The sequence below is a fragment of the Doryrhamphus excisus genome, chromosome 8 (assembly GCF_030265055.1).
Source record: "Doryrhamphus excisus isolate RoL2022-K1 chromosome 8, RoL_Dexc_1.0, whole genome shotgun sequence".
NCBI lineage: Eukaryota > Metazoa > Chordata > Actinopteri > Syngnathiformes > Syngnathidae > Doryrhamphus > Doryrhamphus excisus.
Genome location: NC_080473.1, coordinates 2,692,201 through 2,708,843, shown reverse-complemented (window position 1 = coordinate 2,708,843; position 16,643 = coordinate 2,692,201).

Genomic DNA, 16,643 nt, shown 5'->3' with positions numbered 1-16,643 from the left:
GAGTGCTGATTGATGCTTCTCCATGTTTCAGAACATGGTTACCTGTTGCTTCAGTGACTCACAAGTGTTTTTCTGGCCTAGTAACACACACACAAACACACACAAACACACACACTCTCCAAGTAGGACCAACCTGGCGCTAACATCATGAGACCGGGTTAATAGTATTCTGGGTGCAGACTGGGGTAGTGGTAGTGGATTAGCTAATAATGACTTGGATCATGACTGAGTCGCTTCAACGTTAGCTTCACGACTTTCAGTCTGACAGACGGAGAAGCAGATAGACAGGTATGTAGCCTGGTAGATAGGTTGGGGGAGAGAGAGGCGGGTACATCGATAGTTAGGCACCGTAGATAGGGAGGCGTGTTGGGAGGTAGACGGATAGGCAGATAGACATAGGTACACAGATATACATATGTTGGTATACTGTTATACTGTAAGTAGATCGGTAGGTATGTTGGTAGGCAGATACGCACAGTAGGAAAAGTACACAGATTGGCATGTACTGTATGTTGGCAAGTAGAAACTGTAAGTAAGTGGATGGGTAGGTACTTTGGTAGGTATACAGGCAGGTAGATAGGTAGACAGGTTAATGAGTGGGTATTTTGACAGGCAACCAGGTAGGCGGATAGAGAAGCAGGTAGATAGGTATAGATTTTGTCGATAGGTAAATGGGTAGATATGTTGGTAGACAGAGAGGCAGGTAGATATGGTAGGCAGATGGGTAGATATTTTGGTAGGTACATATATCCTGTCGGTAGGTATATTGTAGGCAAACAAGGTAGGCAGATAGAGAAGCGGACAGATAGGTTGGTAGGCAGATAGAGAGGAAGGAAGGAAGGAAGGAAGGTAAGCAGACAGGTAGGCTATGCAGCTCGATATATAGGTATATGTTGGTATGTCTTTAGATAGGCATGGAAGCAGATATGCAGGTAGATGGCTAGGTAGATAAGTCCGTAGATCGGTAGTGTTTCCACGACCAGAGACGTGACAAGACATCTTTCACTTAATAAAATACCTACAAAGTGTGCGTGCGGATCACAAGGGGTTGAGGGAGTTTAAAAGAAAAGTGGAGGATGAGGAAAAGGACCCCAGGCAACAAGGAGAAGTTTTGCATACGATCTGGGAAGGAGGGAAAGTGAGCCAGCGACGTCGCTGTCATTCTCCCATCACATGATGAATATTTGTGACCTGAGGTGCAACCGACTCTCGCACTGCTGCCCTGCGGCGCCTCTGCTGTGACGCTACATCAACACACACACACACCTTCTCATCCGCAACTCATCTCACGGACGATGGTGCCAAGGAAAAAAGAAAAGTACAACTACATAACAATAAAATATATATATATTATATATAACATGCAACAACAACATTTGAAATAAATGTGATGTAAATATGAAAAATTGAAGAGAGAACTACAGTATTAAAGAAGTAAAAGTAAAGTGAAGCCAAAGAAAAGTGATCAAATCAAATACAAAGCAAAGAAGAGAAAACTTAGAGACAGTAGAGACAGAAAGTCATAAAAATAAATGAGGAGTCGCAAGTACGATAGAAAAAGGGAGAAAGGAGATTGTGTGTGTGCGTGCGTGTGTGTGTGTGTTTTCAGGCGCTAGGATGCAAATGAGGCGGTGCATCCTGGATCCTGTTAGGTGGATGTTGTGTTTACTCTGCTTATTGCCTGTGGGGAGGGAGGGGAGGAAAGGGTGAGAAGGGGGAGGCTGCAGGGGTGAGAAGGGAGGGAAAGAGGGAGCGAAGGAGGGCGGGAGGCGTGAGGATGGGGAGGAAAAAAAACACAGCACTTACAGTTCTACCTTCAGGACAAACACACCTTAATCTATGACATGCGATACCTAGGACATACTGTACTATAGTATATACAAATGTTTTTTCCAATACAGCTCCATCTGCTGGATCAATCAATTCATCAATCCAAACTTATCCCTTTGATGCCTGTGCCACTTCTAAAAAAAAAAAAAAAATCAAATGTTTGTGTGAATATGTTTGTTACATTGCCGTCATCTTCCTGATTGGCTGTCATTCTGTCAATCATGGAGTCACCACTAATATTCCTGTTATGAAAACCCCAGCTTTGTTTTTTTTTTTTTTTTGGAAATTTTTGTCAATTATTTTGCCTAGGTTTTCGGATAGTATTGGGTGTGACAAATTAGTCAGTTTGTCCTGTTCTGTATTTTTCCCCGCACACCAACAAAGCCCAACCAGAGCAGCCTATGCCTTGCATGTGTGGCTGCTAAATAACCCACCACGGGGCCAAAGAAAGCTCAGAGTGCCTGCAATTTGATCAATTAGGTGATAAACACGATTGAATTTAATCTTGCCATGATGTTCGGAATGTGCACATCAACAATAACGTCAAAGCATTGGCCAATTCCCTATTTTTTCTGCATGTAAAACTACAATTATTGCCTAAAATGTTTTTGGTGATAATATTTTTGAGTGTCTGGAACAGGTTAATTGGCTTTACATTCATTCTTATGGGCAAATGTGTAAAAAAAAAAAAAGTATATTTCAGGTTTAATCTGACCTCAATAGACCCCATAACTCTGTCAAGTTAATCTGAAAAGCCATCTGATAATAAGGACTTTGTTGACTTTGGTCAGAATTGGTAGAATGGGGCTCAAAATCCACCGAGGTACCGTCATGTGAGTAAGGCCTTGTCGACACGGAGCGGTGTATTTATAAAACCATATATTTCCCCTGTTCGTTTATGAAAAAAAAAGGTGTCCACTCAACCGCATCAATGCTAATAACACAGACAATGACAATGGCGAGGGCCGTGCCATTCCTCCATTCCATCTCGTTCTACTACCAGTGCCTCCGGGTCTGACCCAAAACTGGCATCTACGCCCGTTACGAGGAAGATGCGTTGGACATGGAATGGTTATTTGAGGGAACGTGAGGCAGTATTTGGGCTTGCAAAAGTGCTTTAACAATAGCCACAACTAACACAGTTCTAAGGGCATCCATGTTGTTTATGATGTAAACACAGGTCTCACATGTGACATCACTGCATACTTTGTCACAGGCAGTGACGTTTGGAAACGTAAAATTCCGGGTTTTCCCCATTATTGCCTCTTCGACCTTTGTGCCAAATAGCTGCGGGCTCGTGTGGATGATTGTAGCCAAATCATGGAAAAATAACTTTGTTTTCTGACATACCCACCTACGTGTGAACAGGGCCTAAGTGGATCTTGCTGTCGAGCTAACTCGGCCCCCCAACAATGAATGGGTTCTTCTTTGGGTCATGCATTACTCTTCTACAGTCTTGTAGAAGAGTAATGCAGTATGTTTGTGTAACCTACTACCAAAATACTACAAAATGTGATCTTCATTCATTCATTCATTTTCTACCGCTTTTTCCTCACGAGGGTCGCGGGGGGTGCTGGAGCCTATCCCAGCTGTCTTCGGGCGAGAGGCGGGGTACACCCTGGACTGGTGGCCAGCCAATCACAGGGCACATATAGACAAACAACCATTCACACTCACAAAATGTGATCTTTTTGAATAAATTTGCTAACAAATCATGTCATTTAGGGCTGTACGGTGGAAGAGTGGTTAGCGCGCAGCTAGGAGACCAGGGTTCAATTCCACCCTCGGCCATCTCTATGTGGAGTTTGCATGTTCTCCCCGTGCATGCGTGGGTTTTCTCCGGGTACGCCGGTTTCCTCCCACATTCCAAAAACATGCTAGGTTAATTGGCGACTCATAAATTGTCCATAGGTATGAATGTGAGTGTGAATGGTTGTTTGTCTATATGTGCCCTGTGATTGGCTGGCCACCAGTCCAGGGTGTACCCCGCCTCTCGCCCAAAGACAGCTGGGATAGGCTCCAGCAACCCTGCGACCCTCGTGAGGAAAAGCGGTAGAAAATGAATGAATGAATGAATCATGTCATTTAATAAAAATTATTTTAGTCTTAAACACAGTAAAGGTTGCCACAACCGTTTAGATGATTAATTACATGCACTTAAAGCAAAAACCCAATGTAATAAGTTACCTAGCAGCAAGGACTCATTTGAAAGAACAATATAATATATACAGTAAGTAAAATACCATAAATAAGTTACCAAGTAACACCACCAAAATAAAATAAGTGAGGACAAGCAGTAGTAAAGTGTCAAATTTACACACACACACACACACTCAGACGGGCCGAGATAAACGTATGGACTTTGTCCCTTTGGCCCGGCTGTTGCAAAGAGAGCCGAGATAAAAGAACGGGACGTAGAGCCCAACACAGAGGAGGAGGCTGATTGCGTTAGACCCACTGATGTGTGTGTGTGTGTGTGTACGTGAGCGTGGGACTGTACAGTACTGATCGATCAACACCATCGACCCAGTGAGCGACAGCGTCAAGTCAGGAGGTCACACATCCCTCTTCTCCCCCAGGGCCTTCAGTCAAAAAGTTTTGGTTGAAAAGCAGAAATGTTCTTCTGTTCTTCCTACTTTGTCACAGCGCTACTTTTTCTTCCTGCTTCCTGCTCGCCATGACCTACTTTCCCTCCTTGAATCATTGAATGTTTATCATCTACGTACGTTCCGTCGGTCATCTTGTCTCTGTTATGACGGCACACCTGGGTGCGCAGAGGGCCACCGATTTCAGAATAAAAGCTTACAGGGTGTACTCACTGCTCCTGCTCCCCACTGCACCCCGTAATACTTCTCTTGTGCTGTTTTACTACAATTTCTGTGACTTTGTGAGGTATATTAGTCTTACTTGGAGTAGTACTTTCTAGTGTGGAAGGTGGAGGCAATTCAATGACAGGTCTTTAATGAGCACATGAATGAGTCGTGGGTCAGACTTTTGGATTATTTTCGGCCTTTATTTTGATTCTAGTATTAATTGTGTCGGCTATCAATAATAACCGATCCCATCACGGGTATGTTGCATGTGTGCATGTGCTCCCACTTCTTCGATTCCGCTTTTTTAATGGATTATTTCCAGTCTTATTTAGAGTTGTTGTGATTATTTCTGCTATGGAAGGTTGGGGTGTCATTATTGGTGAGAGGCACAATGGCATTAATTTAATGACTTGTCTTTAATGACCTCATGACGGGCGTCATGCGAGAATGAGCATGCTGTGGATTTGACTTTTGGATTATCTAGGTCTTATTTTTATGTTTTTATTCGGAATTGTGTGGCTATTGCTAATAACCTGCATGAAGCGATCACATTCCTGTTATCCTGTGACTTAGCTACTTTCTTCTATTCTGCTGTTTCTCCAATTTCACTGACTTTATAGATCATTTCCAGTCTGACAATTTCTACTGTGGAAGGTGGTAATGAATTACTTGTGAGAGACGTGATCACATTAATTTAAAGTCTTAAAGTCTTCATGGACCTGGTTGCGAGTGAGTGAGTGTGATGTGGGTTTGACTTTTGAATTATTTTCATTTTTTTTGCTTGTATTATGAATTGTATCAACTATTACTAAAGCCCTGGAAGGAGCGATCCCATTGCATGCATGTGCCATCACTTCTCCTATTCTTTTTTTATTACAATTTCCCTGATTTTGTGGACTATTTCCAGCCTGATTTGGAGTCGTACTGATGCTGGCTGTCATTATTATTATTTGTGAGAGTAGAAATTGCATTAATTTAATGGCATGTCTTTAATATGCACACACATTGAGACGCGAGTGTGCTGTGGGTTTGAAGTTTTGATGATTTTTTGTGTTTCTATGATGAACTGTGTCGCCTATCACTCATAAGCTGCTAGGAGCACTCCCATTCTTGTCACTCTATACTCGGCATGTGCCATCACTATTTTATTCTGCCATTTTATTACAATTTCCCTGACTTGGTGGATCATTTCTAGCATCATTTGGAGTCTTTTGATTATTTCTACTGTGGAAGATGCAGGCTGTCACTACTTGATCATATGAATTTAATGACATCTTAATAATAAAGTCGGGGGTGAGTGTGCTATGGATTTGACTTTTGGATTATTTTCAGACTTTTTTTCAGTGTCTCTATTACAAATTGTGTCGGTTATGATTCATAACCTGCGAGGCACGATCGCGTTCCTGTCATGCAACCAGCTCAGAACGGCCCGTTCCGTCACGCGGCCCGCGTTCTGCTGTTGGCTTCAGGATGTTTGTGCATGCGTCACAAGGGAGAGAAGTCAAATATCCTCGGGACCTTTCAGCACGGAGCTTCACCATCAAGACCTTAAAGTGGATTAGATCATGTGAAGAGGTGACACCAGCTCAAGTGGCAACCGCAGTGAGAAAGGGTCTGCTTTCCAGCAGGTTTGTAAACGGGACGTCTACGCAGTGCCAGACAGAATTAACTGTTTCAGTTCTCCCTCAAGGTGTGCGGGGTCGGGTGATACGGGGATGATATGATATGATATTTTGGGGATGTAGCACGATAAATAAACATTTAAATTGAGTCTTGTATAAAAAGTTACAAACCTTATAATAAAATACACTTGTCTCAATAAAGCACATTTACTTTTTGGCAACAAACTTTTTCTTTTTTCCTCATGGGATGTCAGCCTCTGCACACATTGCTACTCAGGCTTCAACAAACTGTAATACCTGTGCTTGTCATTAAGGAAGATGTAGTCACCCATGCAATTCCAACTGTATATGGAAGATATTTTTATGATTCCTATTTGCACAGTTAGACGGCAAACAGCGCTTTTATTTTGAAGGCCGTTAGTATGTTGAGAATGTCTGTACAATGAGCTGGGAACGAGAATAAAAGTGCTTCATTGTCATTGGGCATTATAAAATGTTCCTTACATGTGGTGAAGACGCTCATCCAGCCCGAGTCGCGCTCGCAACAACAGTAGCATACTGAACTCAGCTAACCTTGCTAGCTTCCATTGACCCTCTGAGGTTCCGCCAGCCTTTGCCGGTGTTTTATCGCCATTTCAACCTGTTCAGTTTGGGAGGAGGCGGTTTAGTGTTTATAGTGAGAGTGGTCCTCCCCACACAAACGTTCTTTCTCCTCACGATGACAGCATTTCATTCATCTGATGTAGCAAAATCCGCAGCGGAGCGCTACTCGGCTTGCTTCCATTTATACCGGTATAAGTCATTTTCTTATCAATATCGCCCAACCCCTATTCCCAACATACTGTACATATTACTGTTATTATATATTGTCACATCCATACTGTGCATACTGTTTATAATCTGTATAATCTGCAATAGCCATATTATAGTCATTTATATCCCTGTACATACCCTCGCTGTATTATAGTCATAGCCTGTTATAGTTTGTACATAGATCTGTCCATTTTTTAACATTTACTTACTACTAAGGTACTTATAAAATTGCACTTCTGGTTGGATGCTAACTACATTTTGTTGCCCTGTACCAGTGACATGAGCAATAACAATAAAGTTGAATCCAATCTAATCTAAACATAAATATTCTGTATTGTACCACCCGTATACTTTATCTAGTTTGGGCCTAACTGGTTCTGTCAGGTGGGTCTCAAACTAATGGGGATTCTGTTTCAAAGTTTAAAATGTTTCACCTTAAAGTCATAAAGTCCCAACTAAAAGTGGCATCAGAACCAGTGAGGCATGGATGATGATCACTCAGAGGTATCAGAACTGTATTTGGACATTTACAATTACTCACTGATGCTTAAAAGCACAGCACGCACACACACACACACACACACACACATATACAGTACACACAGAGCAGTGGACAATGGTTGATGATGAAGCATCAGCATCAGCATCAAAGGGACAAGCGTGACTTTGCAAATACCCTGACAACACAGATTACTTGCTGCAAATATTTGCTGCAAATCAGATAATTCATATTGGTTTACAGCACAGGCAGACTCTGATTGTTTAATATTACACCAGCCGAAAATCAAATTTGCTTTGGAATTTTTTTAGCCGCGTGCCGCCGTGCTAATGAAGCTGTGAGCATGGGGGCAGCGGGGGGTGGCCTCCAGCCTTGACCAGCTGTGTGAGTGGACAGAATGTTTCTCACCCAACGTCTCTGTGGTGCACTCTTGTTCAACTCCACATTCAGATGAATAAGCTTATTGGCCAGTTAATGCAGTAATTATGCATAACAAACCCACGAGACACGTCTATGATCCAATAACCACATTCTGCCTTTGCAACTGGAACACATTTGTTTATTACTGTACGCTTACTAATATTCTGTCACATTATCAGACAGCAGGCATGTGTACCTCATGAAGTGGCCCGAGGATGTACTTAATGCAGTATGCTGGTGTGAGGAAGTGTGCACGCGCGCGCGCGCACACACACACACACACACACACACACACACACACACACACACAATGCCCTTAAGTTATCTTATCAATCATCACAGGTGTGCATGTTGAAGGGACCCCACCCTTACCGGTTTCCATCTGGGCCTTGTGTGTGTGTGTGTGTGTGTGTGTGTGTGTCTAAGGCATCAAATCATTCTTAAGCGACATACGTCCAGTAAAATAACCACCATACCATATTAGGTACACAATCTGGTGGTGACTCTGGCTATTTATTTAACTGTACTTTGTTTTTTTAATTCAAGACTTCAAAGCACGTTTCAGTAGAGTAGTGAGACGTTTCAACACATTTCATTGGACTGTGTACTTCATGAGTACTAATGTACTTCAGTAGGCAACATTAAGAGCAAAGACTAAACCACTGGCATCTCAGATCCACATCATCCAGACTCCAAAGACACCAAAAGAGTGCACAAGCGAACTCGGTCACACCATCATGACAACAGAGTTCATTAGCAGTGTGTGTGTGTACAGCTGGACACACAAGCACGCACGCACGCACGCACGCACGTCGCAACAATGGAGCAGCTCGCCAACAGCTGGCAGAATGTGTGCATGACGCTGCCACCGCAACGTCTTGTTGGGAAAAGCGGCCGAGCCTCGGCAGGGACGTCAGTAATAGAAAGCGCCTCACCTGCCTGCAGGTGGACTTGGGGGAGTGTTCTGATGAGCGAGGAGGCGGGGCAACCCACCGGCAAAGATGATTCTTTTCGGTCGCTGGTGTCGAGGACGTCAGGAGTCAAAATAAATAGAGGCTGCTGGAAGAGCAACGACGCATCGCAGCAACTACACCGGTCGCTGTTTTCACGGTTCAGCCATAGAACAGTGGAACCCGCTTAAGTTGGTCCCGCTTATGTCACCAACCCATCTATGTGGAACAATTCATCAAGTTATTATTATTATTTAAACAAGTGCCTACCAAAGTCGACATAAAATATGAGACCTAAAGAGATCATTTCTCTGAAAGCTGCCCCGTATATAAGTGGACGTGTTGTAGAACAGTGGAACCTTGGTTAGCATGTTTTTAAGTTAACATTAAAAACTTCGGTTAACATACAATACTGGACATTTTTGATGATTTTGACAGATTTTTCAAGGCACACAGAATATTGTGTTTGGGCCGTATAGACACGGTATATACCAAAAGAGAGATTGGACTCTTCGCTTTCACAGGAAAATACGTTTTTTTTCTACCTTTTTCCATTTTTTAGTAATCAGCAGTAGAGTTGTGAACAAAAAAACTGAAAAACTTTCACTTTGACACAAACTTAGCCATGTATATTTAGCCTAAATGTCTAAACAACGATGCCACAACATAACATAAATTGTTGTTTGATATGAAAATACTTTTTTTTTTTTTTTTACAAATACTATGAACTGTTAACAATTTTGTAAGCGAACTGGATCAATGCGTAACCTCTTCCGCATTACATGGCGAGATGCCTTTTCACTTCCTGATTGCGGCGCAGAACGCTCATAAAATGTACTTCTGCCACCTTGTAGCCATTTTGTCAGCTTAAAACTGCACCAAACATGATCTCTTCTATTGTGGAGTTGAATCATCACCTCTTTGTGCCTCTCACGTAAGCGGTCAGGATGAAAAAAAAAACTCATAAATACATATTTGGTAGCGAGTGAGTTAATAAACTGTTTGAGTACGTTTTTTTAATGGATTTGTAACACAAAACTAACTTAAGTTACACATTGGCAACTGGAAGCAAAAGCCACCAATGGTTGACTCTCCAAAATGTCAACACAAAATGTTTTTGTAGTTTTACATGTAAAAACAATTCTAAATGCATACAAATGTGATGAACATTTAGGTTACATTTGCCGTCACTGAAGACCTGATTGTTGGTGTGAGTGTTCCCAAAGACACAATGTGGCAGCGAGACAATACGAACACCACCTTCCTGTTTTGCCATGAGTTATTTTTTTTAGTTCAATTCAGAACTGTTTTTCACCTTCTGTATCAAAATGCTCAAACTTTCTGTGGCTCCACATTTGTGGCTCAGCAAAACAGGTAAGTAGGGTTCGTCGCATCAAGAATGACGTCTTCAATGAAGGTTCATTTAGTATCCATTTCATTCATATGTATGTATTTGCAATTACTGCACACATAAAAACTATAAAAATGTGTTTTGTGTTAACAATTTTAACTTCCTGTAACAGATGAACTGGATTTACATGATTTCTTGTCGTAAAAATGGATTCCGTAAGCATACATTTCAGTTCTAGTTAGACCTAATGACACTAAACATCCTCAGAGATCCGGCCCAACCTGGACACTCGCGGTTTCAACTGTTACCCTCTGGCTGGTGGTTCAGGACATTAAAAGAGTAAGCTAAAACGTACTCTACTTTTACAAGGAATTTCACATTCCGGTTATTCTTCTCTCACCCTCAGGTACTTTTTTGTGAGTTTGTATGAGGTTTGGTATCCCTTCACCACCAACTAAATGTTGTACCTGACATTCTCTTGCTCTCATCGGCATTGGAGTCAAGACGTACATATTAGCGTCTACAAAACAGCACTCCTTACAGCAGAACAGACTCCACACTTCAATTAATGACACTGATGGTAAATGGGGAGCAATCTTTACCACTATGCTCCACCCACGACGTGTGGAACTGCAATTAATAAAAGGAAGGGGCGGACATTTTCATTATACACACCACTTATTGGCGAGGTCGGACGTTGTGGAGCTAAGTTATTAGTGTTTCATACTGCTCAGCGAGTCATCAATGGTACATCCCCACACTGTAATTGAGAGACAGGCGTGTGTCTTGTATCCGTGTTTGGGATTTGAGCTCATTTGGTCCCTAGGAAGGAGTTTGTCGATATCAAAATGCGACACAATCAGACCCTGACCTGCCATAACCTATTGTACATTAAAAAACACCAAACTGCCGTAGCTTGAAGAGTGTGTGGATAAAGTCACAAGTAAACGTGCAAGCAATTTCCATTTCGGAAACCACCCATGTCGACGACAGTCAGCCAGTCCAAGGTGCGTCCATGTAAAAAACTTTCACTTTGACACAAACTTAGCCATGTATATTTAGCCTAAATGTCGAAACAACGATGCCACAACATAACATAAATTGTTGTTTGATATGAAAATACTTTTTTTTTTTTTTTTTACAAATACTATGAACTGTTAACAATTTTGTAAGCGAACTGGATCAATGCGTAACCTCTTCCGCATTACATGGCGAGATGCCTTTTCACTTCCTGATTGCTGCGCAGAGCGCTCATAAAATGTACTTCTGCCACCTTGTAGCCATTTTGTCAGCTTAAAACTGCACCAAACATGATCTCTTCTATTGTGGAGTTGAATCATCACCTCTTTGTGCCTCTCACGTAAGCGGCCAGGATGAAAAAAAACCTCATAAATACATATTTTAGCTTGAAGAGTGTGTGGATAAAGTCACAAGTAAACGTGCAAGCAATTTCCATTTCGGAAACCACCCATGTCGACGTCAGTCAGCCAGTCCAAGGTGCGTCCATGTAAGCCAGCTCGACTGGACCACATCAACATTTCAACTGTAAAATGTGAGGACGGATGACTGACACCTGCACACAGCCTCCACTTCCACCGACAAGCTCCAGAGGAATTCCACTCTTCTCACTTTCACCCCCCTGTTACTGTTTGTCCTCCACCGCCAATAAGAGCCCCCCCCCAGACTGCTGCAATTAACAGCGACACACACATCCATCCAGGGGATGGTGTGGCGTCCAGCTGGGGCAGATTAGGGACCCTCCGCCTACCCATTAAGGTGGGGTGATTGGGGGGGGTGAAATTAACACTTACACACAAGAGAGACAAAAAAAAGTTCTCCAGAAAGGACACATATCAAGTGAAGGGGATGTGACGCCACTGGTTCATGTGGCTGGGAGTCAAACACACGACTCACGACTTTCACTTCACCTCTAAGGGTCCCGACTTTTTCCACCGAGGGCGACATAATGAAAAAGTGAAAGGTTGCGGGGACTATTTTGATGACCAAACCAATCCCATGTACAGCGCTTGAGGGGATAGTCGGGATGTTTTGACATGACGTTTATGACATTCCCGTCAGCAGTGTACTACAGCAAAGGTGGCTTACCCCCCCAACCCCATCCTCAAAATGATCCGGTGAGTCCAGTTCTGGTCAGAGATCCTTGAAGAGGAACGTAGTTCCAGTTAGTTTTCTGGGGCCATTTAAGTAAAGACTTTGGCTTCTCTAAACAATATGCGTTCAAAAGAGTAATCATGAATACCTAAAAAAAAAAAAAAAAAAACAGACTTCACAAAACGCTTGGGGTTCTAGTTGTCTCCCGCTGTATCCCTGCACACTGTGCATTCTTGTGCGTGTGACAAAGGCGCTCACATCTACTTTCGCGACCGAGCACCGCGGCCATCTTGTTTACATGTGTGATCCATAGCGGTAGAAGATAAGAGCGTCTTCATTCGACTTTTTCCACGTACCATTCCCAACAATCCCAGCGCTGTGAAAACAGTGTTATTAATAAGCATGCCAGCGCACTGGTTGGATACAGTACATTAGTCACATGACTGGTGTTGCTAGTGCATACTCTGACGGAGAAACATCAAACACACATCAACATGTCCTCCATTTTCAGTGCCGACATGGAAACTGGAACGCAGTCCCACTTTTTCGGCGTTGCCGTGGCAGCCATGTCGACGTGCAGCCAATCTGATACTGTTTGGATCGGTTAAAAACAGTCCTGCGCAAACAGCCCTGAGTGGTCTTGGGAAGTGATGCTGGAGGTGGGGGCGGGGAGGGACGACACAGGTCTACAGTAGTCTCAGGTGAGGATCTCACAAAGCCACAAGTATTCATTTAAACTGTCACAGCCCATGGAGATAAAAAGCGTCTGCGGCGTTAACGAGCGAGGGCCAGCCAGCGGATGCGTGCAGTGGAACAGTTAACCCCCCGGGCCACGTCGCCTTGTATTTGAATAGTCACCAAGGCCTGCAGCCATCTTTATTGTTCTCCACCCCCACAGGAGAGATAACAGGGCAGCCATCGTGTTTCTCACTGTGACAAAAGTCTGTAAAACATTGACTTTTCCCTACACTGCAACTGCCCAAAATATTACAACCTCCGGCTCTCATCTCGCCATTTATGCACCCCCGACTCCACCCATCCCACATGCCCCTCACTGCCTCCTGTCAAAATAAACACATTGCAAGCTGCCTTCTTTTCATTCAGACGAGCCGATGGCCTCATTTAGTGTGTGTGCGTTTCTCTCAAGTATTTATAACACATAGCTTTTTTTTTTTTGCCGGGACACCATCCCCCCCCTCCCCAACTCTGCGCGGTATCTGACATAAGTGGCACTGGCTCTGTCCGGCCCGCTCTACCTTCCTGGCAGATAGAGGGGCCGCCGACCGCCGCCGGGGGAACTTTCCTGGCTCAGGGAAGCCTCGGGACAATCACACCTTTCATGGGCCGGAGAGAACGCTGCCTGTCCAGCGGCTCCCGGTCCGCTAGCCGGGGAATGTCTCTCCCACCCAGGACACACACCCCACCCCCTTCCCTTTTCTTGTAGGAATATGACCAACATTTGTCTTTTTGTTTGTACTGCTCTTTTACTCAAAAGAATTGCATCAAAATACATAATAAATACTGTTATGATGGACACAGTTTGACCCCGGAACAGATGATTACAATTTTTATTAGGGCCGATTGGAAACAAGAGTATCTAAATCAAACTTGGTGCTCCAACTTAGAGGCGGATTCCAGAAGAGTAGATTATTTTTTCAAAAAGCATTTTCTAAAGTGAATGATGCATAAATCTTGATGACAAAGTTATATAACATTTAAGGTAATAATGACGGCATACAGCAGGGGTATCCAAATTGAAGCCCAGGGGCCATGTGCAGCCCAGAGCTATTTTTTTGATTGGCCCGCGGCACATTAAATAAATATACAGTCATTTAACAAGAAAACCTAAAACAAAAAAACAGTATAAATGGAAAAATCTGTAGTAATATTACAAAAAAAGTCAAAGGTTTAGTAAATTATATTTTTTGGAAAATGAGGTTATATATATAATGTCATATAATGTCATAATATAAAAAAAAATCAATTTCTTAATTTTCTATTTCAACTCTTATGTTTTTCTCCACCCCGATCAGTCAAAGTTGAAATTATTTGGAAAATGTAACTATAATATAATAATTATAATTATATAACAATATAATAGTATAATAGCAAATAATGTCAATTATTAATAATTTTTTTTTGAAAAAGTCACAATATTATGAGGAATCACCAAAACAAAACAAAGCTGTAATTTTTGGAAAATTAATTTGGGGAAAAGTTCAAATAAAAAAGTTCAAATATATTGAATTATATATAGAATTATAATATATATTGAATTATATGGGAATCATATTAGAAGAACATATACAAAGACAATTGGAAAAAAAAAGTTATTATATAAATATTTCAAAAATAAGAAATAAACAACAAATAAACAACAAAAATGGAAAAAAAAGAGCCAAGATGGAAGCTGATATTAATAACAAGCTTTTTCTCCTACAGTATATGACAGAGCTGAGATGCAGTTTTTTTCCTTGAAGTATATATAACTTCTTAGCATACTACCTACGTGTATCTATGTGTTGCTTTACATAGTTGCATCCTTTCATTTTCCATATGTAGCCCTCGCTGGAAAACATTTTGACATCCATGGCGTGTTTGGCGGCCTTGGCTGATGTTTATGTTCTACTAAGTGCCATTGTAGTTTTTTCCTAAAAGTAGGAAATGTCAGGTGTCCGTAATTGAATGTTCTTCCACGCTGCCGTACCATCAAACATTCCTTGGACGTTTCACACTTCATCTGCAACTTCCCCTCCCAATCCTCCCTCCCCCCACGCTGCCTCTGAAGCCACCTCAGCTTTACAAAGCTACCTTTTAGCACTTTTAAAATTAGAATCTCCTTCTCTGGGGCCGCAACCTCCACTGCAGGCTGTGCTAAAGTGAGAGTCGGGGAGACTTTCTAAACCTGAAAACTGGCAGCTTCTGAGAAGACGTATTTGGAAAGGCTGGCTTTGGAGGCACCGCGTTGCACTGCGCTCTTCCCGTAAGGACGCTGAGTAGCGTTATTCAAGGAGCTGCGGTAGAAAGGGCCAAATAAAGATCAAATCAACACCGAGATTTTCTGTGCAGGGGGCCAAGCTAGCTGGGACATGGAAAATGCTGAACAAATTACCGAAAACTACAACTCGGACAAGAAAGACACATGAAGAAATTGTAGCTCTCTGAGTGTCCTATTTCTACTTCATCAGGATTCATTAGACTTGGGATAGTGTCTGTGGAAATGTTCGAGCTATTCCACAGCAATCTCCTCCCAGAATGCCTTTAAGGACCTTGCTTCATCCACGGGGGAACAGAAAAAGGCCCAACCCTCACCCTCACAAATGGAAGCATGCTATGGTCCAAAATGTCTTCAAGATTCAGGAACAACCAAAGACACCATTGATCGATTAAAGGGGACCTATTCTGCTCATTCTTCAACTTTTATTTTGAGTTGTGGACTCCTATAGAGCAGCTACACAGATAACCCGCTCAGAAAGCTTTCTAGATCTTCCAGAATCTGCACCTATTCCAGCTGTATTTCTTTGGACAGCCGGTACCCGGGCACACCCACTCCGCTGTGATTGGTCAGGCTTCCAAGCGCTTCAGACTACTGCCAAACCCCACATTCTAATTTTGTCGGTACAGGTAATAATAATGAATGATGAGAATGAACCTTTGGAGAGCTCCTTGAAAAGTGATTAGGAGCTGCTGGATGGAGTCCGGCTGCACGGAGGCCGAGTGGTTAGCGTGCAGACCTCACAGCTAGGAGACCCGAGTTCAATCCCTCGGCCATCTCTGTGTGGAGTTTGCATGTTCTCCCCGTGCATGCGTGGGTTTTCTCCGGGTACTCCGGTTTCCTCCCACATTCCAAAAAAATGCTAAGTTAATTGGCGACTCCAAATCGTCCATAGGTATACCAGTCCAGGGTGTACCCCGCCTCTCGCCCGAGCTCCAGCACCCCTCACGACCCACATGAGGATAAGCAGTAGAAAATGAATGAATGAATGGATGGAGTCCTTTGACTTGTATGAACTGGCACTATAGGGTTTTTCCTGATAATTCAAACCAGAAATGCGATACAGGTGGTCCTTGGTTTACGCCTGTCGGGCAAACCATGCCAAAACAACATCAGCAAACTCACCCCCACATGCACACAGCTTACGTTCCAAGATATTTGGAATTAACTGGAGACTCTAAATCTTCTGATCTGGTATGAATGTGAGTGTGAATGGTTGTTTGTCTATATGTGCCCTG